Source organism: Rhodnius prolixus, unplaced genomic scaffold, assembly GCF_049639745.1.
Source record: "Rhodnius prolixus isolate KJV_2025 unplaced genomic scaffold, Rpr scaffold_3, whole genome shotgun sequence".
Taxonomy (NCBI): Eukaryota; Metazoa; Arthropoda; class Insecta; order Hemiptera; family Reduviidae; genus Rhodnius; species Rhodnius prolixus.
The window spans coordinates 51,770,623-51,786,318 of record NW_027411603.1 but is presented as its reverse complement, the minus strand read 5'-3'; the positions used below and the strand labels follow the sequence as shown (position 1 = coordinate 51,786,318).

The following is a 15,696-nucleotide window of genomic DNA, read 5'->3' as shown; positions in this document are numbered from 1 at the left end:
CGAGATCGAAACCACTACTTCCTACATGCTTAGGTAAAAGTAAAGCTTAAATTACCGTAGGTGTTGGGGAAAATGAACTAACAAACAAACCAGAAAACTATAGGAAATAAAAACCAGTTTGCGCATTAGATTCACCAGTTGAAGTCGTTCGTGGGGGCGCGTGTGTAAAATGGGGCGTGGGGGCGTGTGTGTGTGTGTGTGTGTGTGTAAAGAATGGCTGAAGGTGGTTTTGTGTTGAAGTGATGGGTCTCCCGGTGTCTCTACAGCCAGCAAAGAACCCGGTAATGTTAGAGGGACTCTTGTTACTGTAACTCAGGGCGGCTCTCTGCAAACAATCAAGTTCTTCTTCTTCTTCGGTTCGCACTCCCCTTGGTCCTAAAGAGATGCCGCTCTATCCCTCTCGCTCACAGAGAGAGAGAGTTCCTCTCTCTCTAGGCCACCCACAGTCAATAATAACTCCTCAACTCTTCGTCCCATCGCCGCTTGCATCTTCCCCACACTTAGCCATTCCCGTCTTACTTTAAATTTTCTTCCCAGCGGTGAGCCAACTCTCTCCTTCTCTCCAGTTCCATTAAATATCTCTCCTCACATAATTAATGTTGCGAAAATAGGATATCATTATAATTATTCAAAAGCGAACCAATCACAAACAGTATAATAAATTTTCCGCTTTTGATACGCCCATTCAACTTCCTCTTAATCCAGTTTACTGCAATATTGAACTCTGATTGGTTGGATGTGGGTTTAAAAATAGCAGAATCAGCTGTGCACACACCCACGACTTCCTGCCACTACTCACTTTCTCAAGGTCATAACTCACAAATTATTTTCCAACTCTGACTGTTTACCAACATTATACAGTTTGTAATCGTACATTATACTAAAATGTAACCTTACAGGGAAGCCTCTATCTCACTCCTACTCCCCAAGAATTTTCCTGGAAAAAGGAAAAGTTATGAAAAATCTGTGTTAAAATACGCAAAGTACACAGAAAAGCCATTTTCACGAATACAAACCATCATGTGGAAGTAACTATAATACGTTAAGACTCAAAAATCACAGCGTGAACCCCAATCATCTTTGTCAGTGTAGAACATCCTGTTCATCCATTCTTTTGGGTCTTGAAATAATCAGGTACAGTGTGCCTCTCCTTCTGGAATTCACAGCAGTGAAGGAGTTCTCTAAGATTACGCAACGCAGTCTCCCTACCTGACCGTCTGGAGCAGCCCAGTGTTATCTCCTCAAGGTGATACTCTTACACGTGCGCCACTTTCACAGATTCCTTTCCAATACCATTACACCAGGAAGTACAAGAAATTGTAACCTATTATTAGTTTGGGTTCAGAATTCTCTCTCTCCCTATCTCTCTCTCTCCCTACCGCCCCCTCTCTCTCTTATTTCTTGCAACAGTTAATGTTTTCGTACTACAGTATCCAAGTAGGCCGTTTTTGTGTGTAATTGGTTAGCACAATTATAGATCGCGTTGGTGCTTGTTTAGGGGCTACAATGGGAGCTATCAATATGGTTTTGTTTTTCTCTTTTGAGGATATAGTTCAAACCTAAAAGATCTCAACATTCAAGTACCTGTGTAGTAAGCTTCTAACTTTTTTTTTGGTTATTTCAAAACTTCCTTTCCGGACTGTGAGATGCTTCTTCAAAAAAAAGGAGTCACATTCTGGAACAGTGCACAACAACGATAAGATACAGTCGAGCCTCCCATAAAGGACACTCTCACTAGCGGCCACCTCCATTTACGGACTGATATGATTTCTTCATATTTCCAAAAAAAAAAAAAAATCTACAGATTGTTTGGCTGGAATTAAATGAAGAGGCGATTACGGTTGTTAATGGGATATTTTGGGAACAACGCATTTTAAGGATGGAATTCAATCGTTTGTAAAAACGATGGTCAAATTGCATTGATCTAAAAGAAGACTACGTCCAAAATAATAAATTCTTTTTCTGGTGCCTTTGCACAATCCCCAAGGCCATATTTATGGTGGTGTCATTCACCAAGGGTACATAACAAGAAATATTACAATTATAAATTGGTTGTGTTTTTTTAAATATTCATTTCACAAAAGATGAGCACGAAGATACTTTATACAACTTAACATGTCGGATCAATAAGTATTAGAGAATGGTACTGCCCTCTGTTGTACGTATGTGTGCGTGAAGCACTATAATAAGTCTGTCCCTAATAATAGCTGTTATACCTGACTGCCCTATTATCCGGCCCTATTCTAACCGACAAGAAGGGTTCATGTGTTCAGACAGTTGGAAGAAGAGCCCTTCATCGGCCAGTTTGCTTTCAATAAATAGTAAACATGGGGACCTTACCACCTACTTCCTCAAACTTCTTTCAAAAGGGAAGTCCTCGAAGTTCGAAAGGTTATTCTTGTGTGAACGCTTACCCTAATAAAATCCTCTTGCTACAAATTTTATTGTAACTGCTATGCAGGACCTTTAAATTAGTGATAAAGGAGGAAAGTAAACTTTCTTATGTAAGTTCAAATGGCCGCCACGGAAAGCGTTGTAGTACCCTCAATAACATTAACCACTACATAACAAGTACAGGTGATCACATCTTTTAATGTTTTTATGACATCGAGGAGCAACCCTAATGTGACGGAAAACACCAGCACGTCATAAAGTGGAAAATCCATTCAATTAAGTGGCACTTCCGGTACATTTTAATTGCCGAGGTCACCGGCGGGTCCCCCTATTGGCAGAAAATCAAAATGTAAACTTTCAACTTCCGGCAATCTTTTAAGACGCAACAAAATCTTTCAACAAAAACTCACGAGGCCTTAATACGGATTTTCTTTTTTCTTTTTTTTTTTTATAGTGAAAACTCTATTTTGGGAAAATCTGACATGAGCGCGACGCTTTCCTTTCAAGGAAATAAGGGAAAATGAAAATTTATGCAATTCCTGTTATAATGTACAATTTTTTTCCCGGATATCCTGAAAATAGAAGCAAAATTAGGGGTTTTCTTTGAAAGTCTGCTTTAAGAAAACTATTTAACAGTTCAAGTTGACTACCTGTATAGAAGGCCGTGAACTTTTCACCTTGCTTCCCAGATACTGGGAATTAGCTCAAGAATAGAACAACTACCTGGATTAGGTTTCGCCTCCATCCTAACCTTGTTCCTTCAACTACACCTACCTGCTACGTCTGTTTTAGTACAGAAGGACCGACACAGCTGGTAGGATGTCTAGGCCATTTAGATTCTTGTTGAAGATCTTAGTAATCGCTCGAACGGAAGGTCCGTATATTGGAAGATTAAAAGAAGGGAAACCAACTAATAACGTATTTCCAGTCGGGATAGGATGTTCCATTTAAATTATTGCCTAAGAAGCATGTGCATAAGACTAATTAAGAAGCATGTACATCGAATGGATCATTAAAAAAGCAGCAATGAGCCTAAGCACCATATGGCACGTGCTAAGGGGAAATGATTTTGTGATTTCCGGCTGAACTAACATATCTTTTCTCCATGAAATAGATCTCGAACGAAATTCTCTGTATCTATAAATCTCGATGATTTCTTCAAACAATCGATTTTTTTTTTACCTTCCTTTACTGGAACTACGTAGTTAGAGAACCACGATCGAAACAAATTGCGATATTTAACTTCCATCGGAAATGAATGTTTCGAGGGCCTTGAGTGGGGTGGGGGGTGGGGAAATAGTTGGTAGACACCTCAAACTTTATATTTACTTTATGCTTCTTTGCAAGGACCTGAACTTAGCTTGAATCCTTTACCGGAAGTAGCGCTTCCTAAATAGCATTTTTCACATTTTTGCGGCAAAACTGGCTACAATGATTTCCTGTAAACTTTGCGAATATATTGAAAGATTTTCTCAAGAAAACTGGAATAAGAACATTTCCGGGAAAGCTGGGAGGTTACGCTTACCACTAAACTGCTATCTCAATATAACCTACTATATTGAGAATTCAGATTCCCTCTCTCTCTCCCCCACCCTACTAAATATTTTAATATCCAATTTGTTGACTTGCAAGGAATTTGCTGACGAAGAACAGTTACCACTTGAAAGACTAAAGAGTGGGAATTCAAGTGTTTACACCACTACTTGTAGAGGACACGGCTTAGAGATTTACATTAAGCACCTACCACTAGTGGAGCGGGGACTTTATCAAGTAACCTGCACACCCTAATAATAAAGATTCTCCATTCTGGGGACGTTAGATGATGTGGGGAACTGTCCTACAAATGGGGCATTCTCAAATAAAACTGAAACGTGAGATTCAGTCAATCACGTCAAAAGTTTTAGAATTTGATTCGTATATATAAATCTTAAATTATTCTTAAAACCGATGAAAATATTTTATTTTTTTTTTTGCAAAAAATAAAACATTTCCGTTCCCTTAAAGGCCAAAACACTAGCCACTTCCTCCGATACTTTGGCGACGCTGAAGTTACTCCAGCCTAATAATACGAACAACCCTTATTACTTTCGTGGGTTAAATCAACAAATTGTTTCGAGTATTTACTCTATTGAAGTTTTATTAGTTTCCTGTAATAGCCTAGGCAATAACCAAGGGTTTAAATTATTAATTTTTCTTCAAAATTTGTGGAAAATTAGAATAGCGGAAGTACTAATTCACTGTAAAGTTTTTACTGTTTTTTTTTTAGTGATTTTAACGGAAATGGTTTCTTTAAAGAGAACTTGTACGTATAATTTTTGTAGTGCAAGATGGAGGTTAAAAATAAAGATTAATTACGTAAACTGTTGAAACAGGAAATCGTGTGAGTTTCACAAGATTTTCTATTTATTTACCGGCCATAAAGACGCTCACAAACACGCCCTGATTGGCTATTTGGTGAAACTCAGATTTTCCGACTAATCAACCATTTCCGGTGAAATGTTGTTCACGAAAATTGTTCACGATGACACTACTTTCCTGTTGTAAGAAAGTAAAACAAAAAAAATATCTATTGTGGAGAAAATTACTTTATCTTAACTTTGTAAGCTGATGCATTATTTATTTTGAATTTACGTATCCTTATCCGGTTCAAGCAAGCCCCATCATCAATCTCAGTTGAACTTGTTGGACTGTACTATCCATCCACTTCGTGCTCACTAACCAAGAGGAAGTGATGTCCATATTATGCTACGTAATAACTTTCCAACCTCCAACTTTAAGGAAAGTGTTTAAATTCAAAAATTAAATTCATTAAAATTTTCATCTTCAACCAAAATGTGGTTTTTCCTCTAAGTTTTCATTAAGAAGCACGCTGTCATATTTTTGGGGGGCGGGAAATTAAGCATTTAAACTTTGACGTGGTTTTATGAAGAAGTTTGACGATGGAAACCATCAATCCAGGAAGCTAAATTTGCCTAATCACAATACTTCCCTCAACACCAGTAGGAGAATGCAAAAACAATCTATGTTAACACTCCATTCATGTCTTTGGTATTACGTAATGAAAGAGTTAATAATAGAAACCTGTCGAAGGTTCCGCTAGTTGTTATGGAGGAAGTCTTGAGATTAGGGCTGCCCAATGGAGAGAGTTGGCTGCACTGGCTTCAGTTTCACTGGAAGGAACAAGAGGATATTGGTGTAAGGCAGGGATGGCGAACCTTTTTGAGACGTGGGTCAAATTTTGTTCATTTTTTTTTTTTTTAGTACTAGCTCTTGGGTCACTAATGCCCATTTGCACAAGAGTTAAGTTTAAAAATTTTAAACTGAATATTTTCAAAACTAAACATCTTTAAAATTCAGTTGGCTTAACGGGGGTAAAACGGGACGAAACAAGTGGCTATGGAAGTCTCTTTTTACAAACATAACTGAACAAAACCTGAACAAAAGTGTGTTTTATCTGAAGAAAAATCTGAATATGGTTATTTGCTTTGGGTTGTCGATTTTATTTGATATTCTGTAAACACTTTTGCTTTATTTCAAATACTACAAAAGCATTTGTCGTCATTTGCGTTTTAGAACTGTAATGATCAAACTAAAGGTTATAGATAGCATTTAAATTGTTTTTGTGTCCAATGCGTGATTGAAAAAAATACAGATAGAATATAAATTATCCACACAATTAGCAAAATCTAAATCAACCCGCGTAAACAAACAAATGGTTGCCTAGCAATTGTGGGTCAGTGTCTGACCCGCGGGTCATAGGTTCGCCATTGCTGGTTTAAGGGGTTCCCAATCTGTAATACCTCGATTTAAGGGAGAGTTTTCCGGTTAAGGCACCTGGTAAACAGAGCAGCCTTTTCTAACCGGTATACTATCTACCGAGGTTTTTGAAATGCACATCTAACTGGTGGAGTAATCATCGCTACCTCACGGCTATTTAAGCTAACATTTGTGAACTTGCAGTAACCTCAACAGCTTTACCCTACAATTACCCCAATACCAGCAGCAAGTGCCCGCCCACTCTACCAGAACAAGGTACAAGAAGTTACTGTCCACTTTGTTTTTATATCCTGTACTTGTCCCGTATCAGTTTTTGGGATGACATTACCACGCATTACCATTTAATTGGTCCAGATAGGTCTTTCCTTGTCAGATATTGCTTCGAATTAAAGAAAACTAATTCATAATGAGTTCAACTGTCTTTGAATCTCCAACATATATTTTTTATTTTATTTTAAGTCTTCAAACCTCTTATTCTAATCACAACACTAAACCCCGGCAGACGATTTTACTCGTCGTATTAAGTTTATATACATTTCTTTTATAAAAAGATGTATTTTTGGTATTATTTTTTTTCTTTGAATATATATACGAGGGGGTACCCAAAAATAACCGGAATTGCGTTGCCGCGCATGGAGCTTATGTAGTACGCATTTCTGCCGCTAGACGTGTATAGCGCAATTCCTTGCCAGTTCAGTCCTGCCTGTGTTGTCTGCCTGGCTTGTTCTGTTCATCTGCAGTGATTGTTTTTACCAGCGCTGTTTTGTTCTTTTTTCGTTTTTTATGATGGCAAGTTTAAGTGAACAACGTGCAGCTCTGAAATTTTGTTTTCTACTCGGCAAAAATGCTGCTGAAAGTGTTTTAATGTTGAAAACAGCTTACAAAGATGACGCTATGGGAAAAACTCAAGTATACGATTGGTTTACTCGGTTTAAAAATGGCGACATGTCGATTGATGACAAACCTCGTTCTGGACGTCCATCAACTGCCCGAATCGACGAAAATGTTGAAAAAATTCGAGAGCTGGTGTTCACAGACCGTCGACAGACAATTGATCAACTGTCAGAGAGTAGTGGGTTATCTTGGAGCTCGGTTCAGCGAATTTTAACGGAAGATTTGGGGATGAAAAGGGTTGCTGCCAAGTTTGTTCCTCGAGTTCTGACTGGCAATCAAAAAGAACATCGAGTTGAAACATGTCGTGCTTTGAAACAACAGCTTGAAACTGATCCAGACTTTCTGTCAAAGGTCATTACTGGTGATGAGTCATGGTGCTATGGTTATGACCCAGAAACAAAGCAATAGTCGAGCCAATGGAAGACGTCATCTTCACCCCACCAAAAAAATGTCGTCAAGTCAAGTCAAACATCAAAACAATGCTGATTTGCTTTTTTGATGCCAAAGGCGTAGTCCATTCAGAGTTTGTCTCCCCAGGTCAGACCGTCAATCAAACCTTGTATTTGGAAGTTTTGAAAAGATTGCGCAATAGTGTTCGCCAAAAAAGACCCGATTTGTGGCAAACAGGAGACTGGTTCTTCCACCACGACAATGCACCTGCACACACAGCCATCTCTGTTACACAGTTTTTGGCTAAAAATGGCGTGGTTCCGCTGCCCCACGCACCTTACTTGCCTGACCTGGCTCCGTGCGACTTTTATCTTCTTTCCACGCATAAAAAAGGGCATGAAAGGTCACCGATTTGACAACATTGAAGAGGTCAAGAAAAAAACGAAGAAGGAGCTGTCAGCCATTTCTAAAGATGACTACAAAAAATGTTTCGAACAGTGGAAGCACCGATGGGACAAATGTATTAGTTGTAATGGAGAGTATTTTGAAGGGGATAAGGTTGTTCTGTAAAAAATTTGTAAATAAATAGCTTTTAAAAAATAATTCCGGTTTTTTTTGGGTACCCCCTCGTATATATTTTTAAATGATTTAAGGCGCGTCAACATCTAAGATTATTGGCGCCCGGAGCTTTTTTCAGTGCACTGCCGGCCTCCGGACAGTGTTCTCCTCGTTACAGACAATAGTGTCCATCACCGGACAGTGAGCTGTAAAGAAGCTCCTAGGAAGAGAAAATCTAAGGGGCCAGCAGCTGGATTCGAACCCGGGACCTCCACGTGGAAGTCCAGTACGCTAACCGCATAGCTAATCCTTTCTCTCCTCCTTTCCTTTGAAATCTTTTGAAACTTTTCCTTTGAATATATTATCATTATTTTTTAATTTAAGGGGCGTCAACATGTGAGGTCATCAAGTAAGTGACGTAATCGAAATGTAAAGAAAAATTTTTTCTTTTATATTTTCTTCACACCAAATAAGATTTATGAACGGAAGTGGATAATTTTTTGTTTTTTTTGGTCGATTGCACCCAAGTTTCTATTAATACTTCCCACCACCCCTCGTTTATCCACTGCCTTCTAGATCCATTTGCACACCATTTATAACGTGCTGCCTTGATATGTCAAAGTATGGTTGTCGCAGCCTGGCCGTTGGGGCTAAAAAAAAAACGAACTAAATGATTAACTATTATGACAGATTTAGGTCATCATCCGGTTTGGTATTGGGTCACTAGTTTTTAGATTTATCAATCTAGCTACTATTGGGTGTGAGTGTGAGTGTGCCAGAAAAACTTAAAAATGAAGCTCAACCCCTTTTTTTTTTTTTTTTGAAACGTTAGTGACGAAAGTTTGTGATTTTCTACAAAAAAAGTTTCGGCAGAGACCAGTTTACCGGAAGTGCTACTTTTGAATGCTTTTTTTTTCCCCGCTGATTTACACGAAACAGCTGTTAACTAATTTATTTTGTAATAAGACTGCTTAATCCTTAAAAACTTTTGATTTGAAACTAGTCTATCCAGGTAAAGAAATGTTGGTAAAGATATTTTGGGAGGTGGAGCAATCAAATCCAAAGACCAATTTCTGAAAAAAAAAAAAAAAAACCTAGACTACAAGCGTCTAGAGTTTTTCACCGTCTCTATAATAGAAGAAAAGCTGTGGAAATTCTTTAAAGCTCGGGCCGGAAAAAAAAACAACGAAGATGAAGATTTCCTTCGTTATAGTTTCAGCTGGTGCGTGCTTTTTGTTTTCACTCGCTTCAGGCGGTGCTTAACGTCCTACTACCAAATTAGGTGCAGTGGACGGAGGCGACTAGCAAACATACTTTACTGTAAATTTCTCATATTAACCATTAAATAAAATCCAAGGCCTAGACCAGGGGAATCGAACCCACTAAACCAACAATACATCTTAGAATTGCGGGTCTAGCCTATAACCGCCTAACATACTTTACTATAAATTTCTCATATTAACCATTAAATGAAATCCAAGGCCTAAACCAGGGGAATCGAACCCACTAAACCAACAATACATCTTAGCTTTGCGGGTCTAGCCTATAACCGCTCGTTTACCGTGGTAGCTCAGTAGCTTACACGCTTCATTTTCACTCACGAAATTCTCCAATTGCTGTTCATTAATTTTTGGTGACTGATTCATTATTTCAGTAGGATGAAAAAAAATAACTGCCAATTTCAGATCATGATATTTTTGTATTGTGCCGAGCTTTCGACCTAGGGACTAGGTCATCTTCCAAGAGCAGACAAGACAGTAGACCCACCCAACCCTTTAATGATGTTAAAAATAATTACAAAATTGTCAATTAGCCCTGAAGATGACCTAGTCCCTAGGTCTGTAAGCTCGGCACAATACATAAATACAAAACATGACTGAAATTGACATTAATTTTTTCAGTCTAAATTCTACAACTTCTTAATCATACATTTTTTCGCCCCAAAATTCAGAATTTCAGCAAACAATTTAACTTAATCATAAAACCATGATACTGCCCAAAATGATTCGATATCTCGATTATCTCTTATTTGATTGCAGCAGCAAATTTTTGTTCAAAGTTGTGACAAACGTTCTATTCAATACGATATCTATTGAGTGCCTCTGCGACCTAGGTATTTATATTCCTATTAGATCCAGGTGGCTGAAATTAAAGTACACTTATAAAAGAGAATATTTTTTATATTTTATCTGGGAGAAAATAGTCAAAGTTGGGTGTTTTTCAACGTTACGCTATTTCGTGCAGGTTTTGACGATCAACCCTAGCGGACAGTTTTAATAACTAGAGTAGGCAGGATAAAACACGCACGCAATATTTTCTCTCAATGGTATAGTAATAATTTTCTCTTACATTGATACACTGATAAGAAAAAGCGATTATACATTATATGCATATAATGAAATACATAACTGGATTTATTTTAAAAAAATGTGAACGCAACAAAAAGCAGTTATCCCTATAGTGATCGACCTTCAAGCAATTCTAGTTGGCCTTGACCTTTGCTAGTGAGGCCATTTCATTAGAGAAATGATCGCGTCACAACATCACTTTCTCAAGAGATTTTAAAACAATTTTTTTTTAATTAATTTGATAAAAAAGATTTCTCTCCTCCGGGCCGGATTTGAACCAGCGACCTATGGATATCTGTTTTATGCTTTCATTCCAACTACAGTCCACCGCTCTACCAACTGAGCTACCAGAGGAAGTTGTTACGCTTGTCTTTTTTGGTGATTGAAATATTGATTTCATTCAATTTAGGTGCGAAATTTTTGATTTCTTTTGATTTTAAATTACGGTCAATAAAATACGTACAAATTTTTTAAAAATCTAATTATTAATTCTAGAGGAAGCAATGGAAATTAAACAAAAAAAAAAAATAATAATAGTAATTGGAAGGGCTCTAAGGAGGGTCGAAATCTCCCAAACACCTTGGCAGTAACTATTCAAGCCCTCTAAGATAGAGCTGTCTCTCAAACTACACACTATGAGGCGGCATCATTCAAACAGACGCATGAACAAGAAATAGTTTTCAGTAAAAGTAGTGTATAATAACTTAATCTATTGCTTAGGCAACTAAACGAGAGAATCATATATGTTTACCCAAAAACTGTAAAAAGTAAACACAAGACCAAAAACTAATCACCTTTCTTATTTTGGACAGGTAAACTGTAAAATCGGCTGGAGCCGTTGACAACTAGTTTGACTGTTGCACCAGTAATTGCTGCATTACACGCAGGTGTGTAAAGGTGTACTTTTCCTCACACTAGGCGACACAGGGGGGGGGGGTATGAGCGGTACTTTTAACAGTTCCATGCATTTAAATGCTATTCTAAAGTGTAAAAAATAAAACTAGTGATTATGTTTTTTTCAAATACGAAGAAAGGTTATGTAAAAGTAAACACTCGAGTTATTTTGTTTGGAAAGTGCCCTTGAGCATTAAGTGGCCTTAAACCTGTACTTAATAAGGGCTATAATAGTACTATTTGGTAATTTAAGGATAATTGTTAGTGAGTGAGTGTTTAAACAGAAAGGCTTTAAGTATGAATAAAGCGGAAGGCCCTTGTAGGGCCTCAAGGAGAGGTTACTTCCTGTTTAGACGTCACTTCTACTTTCTCCTAGTCTCAGTACTTCCGGTTAGGCTTCAAGCTTCAAGTCGACGCGTAATATTTTTCAAAAACTGCATAAAAACTGCGTGTCATCGGTTTTTAAAAATCTACTGGCGTAAACAAACCTTTAATGTTAACAACAATGTTGAAAAATTATAATTGTTAATAAGAGTATAAGATAAATAATTGTTTGTATTTTTTCTTTTTAAATGATAAATCTCAATGTACATTGTGATCAGTTACGGTAAAAACATGTTCCATAGCCCTGAAGTGTGACCTCGTCTCTAGGCCGAATGCTTGATCGCAAATAATAAGTAAAAAATTATATCTAGGTAGCCGAGAGGTTATGGCTAGACCCGCCAAGCTAAGATGTATTGTTGGTTTAGTGGGTTCGATTCCCCTGGTCTAGGCCTTGGATTTTATTTAATAGTTAATATGAGAAATTTATAGTAAAATATGTTAGGCAGTTATAGGCTAGACCCGCAAAGCTAAGATGTATTGTTGGTTTAGTGGGTTCGATTCCCCCGGTCTAGCCCTTGGATTTTATTTAATAGTTAATATGAGAAATTTACAGTAAAGTATGTTAGGCGGTTATAGGCTAGACCCGCAAAGCTAAGATGTATTGTTGGTTTAGTGGGTTCGATTCCCCCGGTCTAGCCCTTGGATTTTATTTAATAGTTAATATGAGAAATTTATAGTAAAATATGTTAGGCAGTTATAGGCTAGACCCGCAAAGCTAAGATGTATTGTTGGTTTAGTGGGTTCGATTCCCCCGGTCTAGCCCTTGGATTTTATTTAATAGTTAATATGAGAAATTTATAGTAAAATATGTTAGGCAGTTATAGGCTAGACCCGCAATGCTAAGATGTATTGTTGGTTTAGTGGGTTCGATTCTGGGCTAGGGCCTTGGATTTTATTTAATAGTTAATATGAGAAATTTATAGTAAATTTATAGAACACGACTGCACATCAGGTAGCTAATTTTGTAAGTTAAGAATTAGTAAATTGTAATAAACAAAAGCTACATAATAAATGTATGTCCATTAATTTAAATAATAAAAGTTATCACTAATTATACATAAATAAATTAAAAGAGAACTAATTGAACTTTGTTTGCTGAACTTAGTAAAGTTTCAGTTTACTGAAAGAGAATTTTCTAACAGACTTTTCCATTTTTTTTTCGCGAAACTCTCTCGTCTGGGATAAGAGATAACCTACATACAATATCTAGGGCGAGGCGAGTCTGCCCTATTTTAGAAGCTGCCCTACATTACCAGAGCTACAGCCCTGACCTATTTAATCGCTCCAACCGTCTGGAGGTAATAGAGGAGACGATCTCGTTTATTTCGTCCCTTAATTTCTCTTACATAGAAGAGGAGTTTTTGTTTTTTATGTCAATTTGTGATTATTGGTTTTTTTTTGGGGGGGGGTCAATTACTTCCTTACGGAGATTTGGGCCTTGAGGTTTTAAGAGGAAGTCATGGGAGTCAAACGGTGATGATTAGGAAGAAGCTTAATTTTCGTCTTTAAAAAGTCTTATCCGAGGCAACAGGCTACGAAACATTTTGTTTCCGGTGAATACGCGAGATCGAAACCACTACTTCCTACATGCTTAGGTAAAAGTAAAGCTTAAATTACCGTAGGTGTTGGGGAAAATGAACTAACAAACAAACCAGAAAACTATAGGAAATAAAAACCAGTTTGCGCATTAGATTCACCAGTTGAAGTCGTTCGTGGGGGCGCGTGTGTAAAATGGGGCGTGGGGGCGTGTGTGTGTGTGTGTGTGTGTGTAAAGAATGGCTGAAGGTGGTTTTGTGTTGAAGTGATGGGTCTCCCGGTGTCTCTACAGCCAGCAAAGAACCCGGTAATGTTAGAGGGACTCTTGTTACTGTAACTCAGGGCGGCTCTCTGCAAACAATCAAGTTCTTCTTCTTCTTCGGTTCGCACTCCCCTTGGTCCTAAAGAGATGCCGCTCTATCCCTCTCGCTCACAGAGAGAGAGAGTTCCTCTCTCTCTAGGCCACCCACAGTCAATAATAACTCCTCAACTCTTCGTCCCATCGCCGCTTGCATCTTCCCCACACTTAGCCATTCCCGTCTTACTTTAAATTTTCTTCCCAGCGGTGAGCCAACTCTCTCCTTCTCTCCAGTTCCATTAAATATCTCTCCTCACATAATTAATGTTGCGAAAATAGGATATCATTATAATTATTCAAAAGCGAACCAATCACAAACAGTATAATAAATTTTCCGCTTTTGATACGCCCATTCAACTTCCTCTTAATCCAGTTTACTGCAATATTGAACTCTGATTGGTTGGATGTGGGTTTAAAAATAGCAGAATCAGCTGTGCACACACCCACGACTTCCTGCCACTACTCACTTTCTCAAGGTCATAACTCACAAATTATTTTCCAACTCTGACTGTTTACCAACATTATACAGTTTGTAATCGTACATTATACTAAAATGTAACCTTACAGGGAAGCCTCTATCTCACTCCTACTCCCCAAGAATTTTCCTGGAAAAAGGAAAAGTTATGAAAAATCTGTGTTAAAATACGCAAAGTACACAGAAAAGCCATTTTCACGAATACAAACCATCATGTGGAAGTAACTATAATACGTTAAGACTCAAAAATCACAGCGTGAACCCCAATCATCTTTGTCAGTGTAGAACATCCTGTTCATCCATTCTTTTGGGTCTTGAAATAATCAGGTACAGTGTGCCTCTCCTTCTGGAATTCACAGCAGTGAAGGAGTTCTCTAAGATTACGCAACGCAGTCTCCCTACCTGACCGTCTGGAGCAGCCCAGTGTTATCTCCTCAAGGTGATACTCTTACACGTGCGCCACTTTCACAGATTCCTTTCCAATACCATTACACCAGGAAGTACAAGAAATTGTAACCTATTATTAGTTTGGGTTCAGAATTCTCTCTCTCCCTATCTCTCTCTCTCCCTACCGCCCCCTCTCTCTCTTATTTCTTGCAACAGTTAATGTTTTCGTACTACAGTATCCAAGTAGGCCGTTTTTGTGTGTAATTGGTTAGCACAATTATAGATCGCGTTGGTGCTTGTTTAGGGGCTACAATGGGAGCTATCAATATGGTTTTGTTTTTCTCTTTTGAGGATATAGTTCAAACCTAAAAGATCTCAACATTCAAGTACCTGTGTAGTAAGCTTCTAACTTTTTTTTTGGTTATTTCAAAACTTCCTTTCCGGACTGTGAGATGCTTCTTCAAAAAAAAGGAGTCACATTCTGGAACAGTGCACAACAACGATAAGATACAGTCGAGCCTCCCATAAAGGACACTCTCACTAGCGGCCACCTCCATTTACGGACTGATATGATTTCTTCATATTTCCAAAAAAAAAAAAAAATCTACAGATTGTTTGGCTGGAATTAAATGAAGAGGCGATTACGGTTGTTAATGGGATATTTTGGGAACAACGCATTTTAAGGATGGAATTCAATCGTTTGTAAAAACGATGGTCAAATTGCATTGATCTAAAAGAAGACTACGTCCAAAATAATAAATTCTTTTTCTGGTGCCTTTGCACAATCCCCAAGGCCATATTTATGGTGGTGTCATTCACCAAGGGTACATAACAAGAAATATTACAATTATAAATTGGTTGTGTTTTTTTAAATATTCATTTCACAAAAGATGAGCACGAAGATACTTTATACAACTTAACATGTCGGATCAATAAGTATTAGAGAATGGTACTGCCCTCTGTTGTACGTATGTGTGCGTGAAGCACTATAATAAGTCTGTCCCTAATAATAGCTGTTATACCTGACTGCCCTATTATCCGGCCCTATTCTAACCGACAAGAAGGGTTCATGTGTTCAGACAGTTGGAAGAAGAGCCCTTCATCGGCCAGTTTGCTTTCAATAAATAGTAAACATGGGGACCTTACCACCTACTTCCTCAAACTTCTTTCAAAAGGGAAGTCCTCGAAGTTCGAAAGGTTATTCTTGTGTGAACGCTTACCCTAATAAAATCCTCTTGCTACAAATTTTATTGTAACTGCTATGCAGGACCTTTAAATTAGTGATAAAGGAGGAAAGTAAA

At 37.9% G+C, this 15,696-nt stretch overlaps 1 protein-coding gene and 1 non-coding gene across 2 annotated transcripts in view; one reads left to right on the top strand and one right to left on the bottom strand.

Moving 5' to 3' along the window:
• Window positions 1-15,696, top strand: part of LOC141453542 (cuticle protein 7-like) — a 262,992-nt gene that overhangs the window by 70,052 nt on the left and 177,244 nt on the right. The gene's annotated exons all lie outside the window — the stretch shown is intronic.
• TRNAY-GUA (transfer RNA tyrosine (anticodon GUA)) lies at window positions 10,619-10,715 on the bottom strand. Its single transcript has 2 exons — window positions 10,679-10,715; window positions 10,619-10,654 (listed from the first exon to the last, which is right to left on the bottom strand). It is a non-coding gene; the product is annotated as a tRNA-Tyr (tRNA).